The sequence below is a fragment of the Toxotes jaculatrix genome, chromosome 7 (genome assembly GCF_017976425.1).
Source record: "Toxotes jaculatrix isolate fToxJac2 chromosome 7, fToxJac2.pri, whole genome shotgun sequence".
NCBI lineage: Eukaryota > Metazoa > Chordata > Actinopteri > Toxotidae > Toxotes > Toxotes jaculatrix.
In genome coordinates this window covers 22791448-22799504 of record NC_054400.1, presented here as the reverse complement: position 1 = coordinate 22799504, position 8057 = coordinate 22791448, and positions in this window count along the sequence as shown.

The window sequence follows — 8057 nt, the reverse complement described above, 5'->3', positions numbered from 1 at the left end:
CAAAATTTTTCATGCAAAGGTTATATAATATACAAGACATTGTGCAGGGTTTCAAACTGTCTTACTTTGGTGCCATCTAGTGGTAGTGTTAATAATAACACTGTGACAGGAGGCTAAATGAATGTAAATGAATATACCCGCCAGCCACCTCTATAACTTAAAGGCTTTAGAGGTGAAGGTCTCCAGTCTGTGCAGCCAGTAGTCTTTCCTTTTATCCCTCTCCCTCTGTATTCTGCCCATCTGAGATTCTGAGTGAAGGGGGTCGAAGGGGCACTTTGAAGTAAACTCAAAACTTTGTGCATCTACCACAAAGTTACCTGATTCAATGTTGTTCTGGAGTGGTAAAATCAGATTTAGCAGTTAGATTTGGTGCTCTCTTAAAGATAGCCTGCAAGATGACTTTCAAAAGAATTATATGATGGATCAGAGGAAATTATGCTGGCTCATATTATATAATATTTTGAAATACAGCCTCTAAAGGAGAGTGGTGGGTACAGCACTGAACGTACGCCAGAGATTTTGACTCTTTGGTTTCAAGATATTCTGCCTGTGACATGTTTTTTCATCCAGCTGTCTGGAAAGGCCCTCACCATAAACCTCACCTACAAGACTCTGGCTTGGTCATTGTATGCCTGTGTGTGCTGTTATCTGCCTGTGTGACTGCTGATCTCTGCACATCTACTAAAATAAATGTAAGCATTTTCTCTGATTACTGAAGATCTCACTAAAATAAAGATGCTCAGTTTCTTAAGTTGATATTTTAGAATCAACCACAAAAAACCATTCATTTACATTGTAAGATTGGAAGAAGGAGGAAAATAGAGTTGGAAATATCATAGCTAGACCTAATGATAAGTTTGACTGGCTAAAGGCACAGTGATACAATCTACAAGCATATCAAGATTTTTAAAGGGTGCTTCATATCCTCCAATTAATGGTTAAGTTGCTATCAAGTCGAGAACAGGAGAGTTTTTTTAGCCAGGGGTCTGGTCCTGTGTCCAAGTTCGCCCATGAACGATGGAAGCGCGCTCCCGATACTTCAGGTGAATGAGAGGGAAGCAGAGGAGCGGGACACGGTTCACTGTGCGTCGTACTAAAAAGGAACAATTAGAGGAAAATGAGTTGTGTTACGTCGCTTGGGGCACATGTTTTTATGACAACGTATCTACTCTTCGTGATGGGATGCGTTGCACAGAAAGTAAGTTACCATTTCTTTACTGCAAAAATAATTCACAAGCTTTACCTCCAGTCCTGTTGAGTGCCGTGCTCACTTGCGTGGAGAGAATCAAACCATGAACATCGTTCGTAAATCTCGTTACTCAGCAATTGTTTGCTTCTGGGCAAACATTATGACCCCAAGGAACCCGAAACAAGTTAATCTAAGAAAGAGTAAGCACTACCGTATACTTCGGCATATATCTAATACACAAAAGAACACTTGTGTTAACTACATTTGACATTTAAATCTAGTTTGTCTTTTCATGCACAATTCTGTACTACCATATTACAGTTCACCCTAGTAGCGGTAGCAATAAGCGGTACGTAGTCTGAGCCGATTTCTAAAAGTTGAGATTTAAACACTGTAAATGCTTTTTGTTAGGTAAGACATAGGCCGACTATATTAAAATACCACTGTGCTTCGAAAAACGTCTAAGATCATGTATTACAGTGTAGAGAAGATTAGCTTTCATGGGTGGTCTTTAAATTTTACAATTTTTAATGTTGAGTTTTGCATAGCTTCAGTTTGATAACAGAACAGGACGTAACATAACCCCCTCAGAGACGCAGGCTTATGCTGCTTCTGTAATTCCGAAAGTTGTGTAGAAAATAACCTAAACTAAATGGTTGTCAGAATGGTCTTGCAGCTTGTGTCTGTCTATAACGTTTAGCCAACACGTCCGACTCATGTAGCCTATAAACTGCTGTAAATTAACTGAAAGTTTTTTGAATGTGCTGCTTGCAATTCTAAAGGGGAGGCTCAAGTTGAGTTTCATTATTAATACTATGAAAATATTCCATGTGGTTATTTGACAATCACAAACTTTGAAATCTAGAAGGAAACAAAAAACTTGCCAGACTTTTTTAATCACCTTACGTCATGCTGACTGACTCTCCTGCATCTTTGCCATTCATAACAAAATTATGAAAGTTTTGGGCTAAATTTTTAAAATGTCCAAACTTGGAATGTGACACATTATATCCTCTAGGGCTTTTGAATGGATGTTTTGATGGCACGGGCATGTTTTGATGTTATGCACTTCTCAGAGTTAGAGAATGGCATGCAGAGTCCAAACTGCTGAAATGAGAACCACATTGAGACCATGTTAACCTTATGTTGCACTTCTCATTGAGGCGAATTCCCGAGCTTTGACTTGTGAGGCGTTCATGATCAAAAGTTTGTCTCTGATGAGCAGGAACGCAAACAATCAGGGATTGCTGTTTGTGGATGTTTTCCATTCAGTCAGGCTGTCATTCATGTTGGATGTGATTTAGCTTCTCCTGTGGTAGAGACAAAGCTCCTGCCAGGTTAGTGAGGCTCACAGCTGTCTGTGGGTTCTTCACAGTTGATTGATTGAGGTTTAAAAGTTGTTTTGATGCCATAACCTGAGGTGTCTCTTTATAATTTGGTTTATGTGGATACCTGCACTGGAAAAATAACTACACGTGACTGAGGATGACAGGACTTGTTGATACACATTGTCAGTAGCCTGGAACAGTCATGTTTACATAGACAGGAGCGGGGGTGGGCCTCGGTACTTGCTCTTTAAGAGAGGAGCTGTGATCTCTCACTGCTCAGAAAACTATAAATACTTTGCTATAATCTATAGGTTACTCCTGTGGTGTTGGAAATGGACAGAGGCAGCAGCATTCTGAAAATGACAGAGATGTGCTCTCCATATTTTATGTGCTTTCCTGCCGCATTTTTTCTTTTGCCAAGAACCCAAAATGTAAACTGTCTCACCCATTCAGTCTTGTGATCACATATGCTTCTATTTTTCATTTATGTGTGATGCAGCATAATGTCCCCATTTGTGACAATTGCTGGTGTCATAACGTAAAAAGGGTTACCATTGGCATAGATCGCCTCCAGGACACCAAGACCACATTGTCAGCCAGGGGAAGCTCTGTGGCTTCTACCTGTCAAGAGCCGTCTTCTTCCGCTGATGGACAATGACAGCTCAGCAGCACAATTCTTAGAACTAGACAACAAAAGCCCTTGGTATAGTGAATTGTCATCATCTCCAGCTTTAGTTCCTGTGTGCATAGGGTGCTCACTATCTTTGCAATTATCTGCCTGAGGGGGCACGGTAAATGATGGCTTTGTCCGCTCCCCCTTTGTATTAAGTTGATTTTTGGAACAGCATAAACAAGCTTGGAATTTATTCTATCCCCCTCAGAAAAAAATGGGAGGCATCCAAGTCTGTTGGTCCACAATTCAGCACTGTGGACGAGTGAATTTGATCCTTGTTTGTTGCTCTGCTCTGTCTTTTGGAATGTTTTATTTGGGATGGAAAGAGGGGACATTCATCTCTAATTGAACTGAGTTGTAGGACCCCATTGAACTGTGAATTCACTTATTCCTCCCATGAGTTATCTGACAACAGATAAACATATCACCCTGTGTCACTGAACTGCAGTGGGAAGAAATGGGATGGCAGGGCCAGAGATGCTGTGAGTAATTGAAATCTATCCTGTTTGTGTTGCAGATACAGTAGGTTGTAAGAAAACAAACTGCACCGCATGTTCTGGCATCAACACTGGAAGAGTTAACGGCTGATAAAAGGCTTTCAAAATAAAATCTCTAGTAACTGCATTTGTTCTACTTCTCTCTTTAAGTACAATATATGAAGCATCTTCCGTTTACAATAATGAATTTCTTGTGGACACAGAATAATCAGAGTTTGTCAGATAGGATCTAATATGCAGCAGGAGTACGTCCTATTTTCTGTTAAGGTCATGGTCAGTGTTAGTTTGTGTCTCTGATGTATTACCATTCAGTTCACACAGCTAGGCATCTGATTTTCTGGCAGTAAATATGCGTAGATCTTTGAAAAACCCAGAAAGTTGTGTGATTGAACTTTACAATGTAAAGCAAAATGGAAGGATTTTACTATCATTTATGTTTGTCTATATTGATATTTCTTTGTATTATTTTGTATGTATTTTCCAATAAAACAACACATTCATAGTTTTCTTGTGTTGTAAAAACACAACAAGAGAGATACAGCTTGCACAGGTGACAAATGTGGATTCTTAAAATACCTTTTAAGTACCAGTAAGATTTGTTAAATAACCTTCTTTTTTTAATTGCTCAGCATTTATTTTTACATGAATTTAATTAAGAAAGTAAGTAAGAAACTAACATGCTGAACCTCATGTCCGAGGAACCGAGCGAAGTCACTAAATTTAGGAGCAGAGAGCTGTTAAGTGTCCAATTGTCAACCCCTACACAACATACTGTTGTGTAGGGGTTATACGCTGGAGATTATATTTTTTAAAAATAAGTTTATCTGGCAATTTTGATTTTGTGGTTGCACTTGGAAATGTTATTGTATCCATTTAGACTCTGATTGATAGCAGTTTAACTGTGTCAGTACAGTGCAGCCCAGTTAACACGACTCAGCTTCTCACTGAGGTGCTGCCCAAAGACTAATTATCATGGATGCGTTCATTGGATCACATTCCAAAATCTGGAAATGATTTCACCAAACTGGTTGAAACCACTGTGAAGATAAGGTCATGATTCACCACAGGGTTCCACAGGCCTGCCATCACAGCAGCAGCAGCTCTTTTTAGAGGAAATATGTTAATAGGTTTTACACCACAAACATGGAAGAGAGAGCCTGCATCTGCTTGTCCTCTCGCCCACCCAGCAACATATCTGTGCGAGTTTGAGGACCACAGCGGTAATAATTTCCAATGTTCCACATGTCCATGTTGGCAACACTGAACATCCCATGGTGGCTCTCTAAATAAAATGTTGATCAAACATACTTGGGGCTCAAAGAGGCCTTTTATAAGTCACTCACGATGCACACGGTGGTGTAAATGTGCTGAGCCAGCACTACAGTGGCCAACGAGGGCGACCCTAGAAATGCCTGGGCTTAATCAGGACGCCACACCAGTTGTTTGTAAACTCACCCTGGCTTGAACGTGCAGCCACTGACATGAGCCCACCAGGAGAGGCATTGACATCACAGGGGAGATATGTGATAAATCCTGGGCTCGAGTATCAGCGCCTTTTCACAGCTGTGGAGAATGACCTCAAGGAGCTTCTTTTCTATCTGTGCATTTTGAGGGAGCTGTACAAAATAATAAACACAAATGGGACATCTTGCACAGATTGACTTGCAGCTGCTTTTGGTCAGTCCATGCAGGTCTTGTCTGCTTCTTTTTACCTGCAAATCCCTCTCTATAATTGATATAATATGGCAATTCAGTTTTTTTTTTCTTTTACCAAATACTGCATTACTGTGTCTGACATCTGCATCTTTCTGCACCAGTGCAGCTCATGAAAATTCCTATACATTTGTTGCACTTTTAGAAAAAAATCCTCTTTATTCTGATTAAATTAGTGGTGCTCTTAATCTTTATACATTCAAATAGCTCCAGTTTTTATTTGAATGAATGGTAGATTTTGCCTCTTTGCCATTATTGATTTTACAGCATAAATTCTTACTTTTTTAGTATTTACTTTTTATGTTTGTTCTAATATGTAGCTAATGAAGTGAATGTGAAGCCGCATTATTTTCTTGACTTTATTTTTCTCATTATTGTTTTGTTTTCAGGTCTGTATCACTGAGATCTCAAATCCAGTCAAACTACTTGATTTAAAATTAAGAATAAGCATAAATGAACTCAGGCTACACACTACTTGTTTACGAAACCTTACTATGCTGATATTGGTCCTGATTTGAGAAATCAAGTGCGATTGTAATGCATCCTGAGTGGTCTGCTGCTGCCTGAGAGCTAGCCTGTGAAGCAGTGTCACTTTTCTCCTCCAGTAAACAGGGCTAGTGAGGATTCCTGCCCCCTTTTGAGGGGCCCGCCTGCCTGTTTATGAGCCAGTCCGGAGCTGTTTGTGCATGAGAGGCAGTGTGTGTGTGTGTTTGTGTGTGTTAACAGTACTTCAGCAGAAGCCAGCTCGTGTTGCAGAGTTTTCGCAGCGGTGTCGTCAGCCTCGTTGCTTTAAAAAAAAAATCAGCAAACAGTTAGGTCAGACTGGAGACTTCTGTTTGTAACAGAAAGCCACTATTTTCCTTTTTCTTTATTTCTCATCTTTTTTTCTGACCACATCCTGCTGTTTACATAGAATGTGACAACTCATAGAAAAATATATTCTGGTTAAAATTGTTTCTATTCTTTCTATTATTTAAAATAACATTTTTAACAATAAATAATTCTTAAAAGAAAATTAAAAGCAATATTCAAATATAATAGTATATATAATATAATGGTTCTATACAAATAAATCAGCTTTACAACATCAGTCAATAGATTTGAAGTTGCCTCTGTGGTAATTAGACAGACAAATGAACTCCATCATGGAATGTGATTGAAACACCCTTTTTTTTAAGATGTACTGATGCAAAGTGAAAACAATAGAACAATAACATTTGTTAAGGGCCTCTTAGTAATGACAGCAGCTGGTCTGATGTTTCACTGAACAAGTCATTTCAGACAATTATGTACTCAGTTGATCTACTTCTGTCCAGGGAAGCCCCTGTCAGTGGCACAACTGGGGCGCAATGACCAGCCGGCTCTTATGTAAACTTTCAACTTGCCTTGTACTTATTAGCATCACTTCATTAAAATATTATCCACCCTCCCCATTTGTGGAGTGGCTCACCAAAACGGCACTGCAGCCCATTGTTTCGCCATGAGAAAAGGCATCCTTGAATAATTAGCGGCCTGCCAGTGGAACGGTCTGTGATGTAACAGAACTGAGATGTTTGGCATTATAAGAATGTCCTATTTCCATTCGACACGGTGGCATTTTGGGGCCCTTTAATGTGTAGTCTAGCATGCACATCCCAGGGTGCTGGGGACCTCCCGGTTGCCTTGTCCTGGTGGGAGAGATGACACAGTCTCTGTCCATGACACAGTTCTCTTTCATCAGATGCAGGATTTCACATCATACAAGAGGCTGTTACTAATTTGTAGATGAGCATTATTTGCAACCTGTTTTTTTCTCTTTTTTATTACTTTAAATTTTAATTGATTTATTTATTTTAGGCTGGAGAACAAGGCAAAACTAATCTGTTATGGGAACAGTCAGCAAAGCAGCAATATGATAAAGATAAATGAACAAACATATGTTCAGTTATCATTGGTCATTTTTGCCCTAAACAGGGGACACACTGTCCTTTTCTCCCCCCTGTTATGCCCCTATATTATGAAGTGGTTCCCCTCATTGCGCAACCTCGCTGCAAGCACTGCAAACCCCAAATCAGCTTACTCTCTCTAACCTCAGCAGGAATGGCATTTGTCCCGTTCAAATGTCATCCGTGTAATTATTTGCTGTAGCACATTAATTTCTAGTAAGTGTGTGGGCAGTGCAAGTGTAGCATGCCATCTGCGAAATGTAACTATCATAAAGGACTTTAATGAACTAAACAAAACATTGTTCAGTTCTGCAAGTTTTTTTAAATATTAAATTGAAAGTATGAAAACATTTCCTTAAATTTGTCACTCACCAAGTTCAATTCAAAGGTGCTTTATTGGCATGAAAACTTCAAAAACAAAGTTGCCAAAGTATCAAAATACAGTTTACCCAAATAAGCAACATAAAGATTGATATATACATTAACTGTATATTTACAGTATATTATGTTGGCATGTGCGTGTGTGTATGTAGACAGACAGTTTAATGTCTTTGACTGTGGTACCAGTGTTTGTAATTGTAGTTAGGAAACTATGGCTCATGCTGTAGTAAGCTGGTTCATTTTTGGTAGGCTTCATACTTTCACTTTGCATTTCTTGGAAATACAAGGGGGGCTGGCAAATGTGCTATGCCATGTCATGGTTAGGGCCTGTGTTATTGTTCACTGACTCTT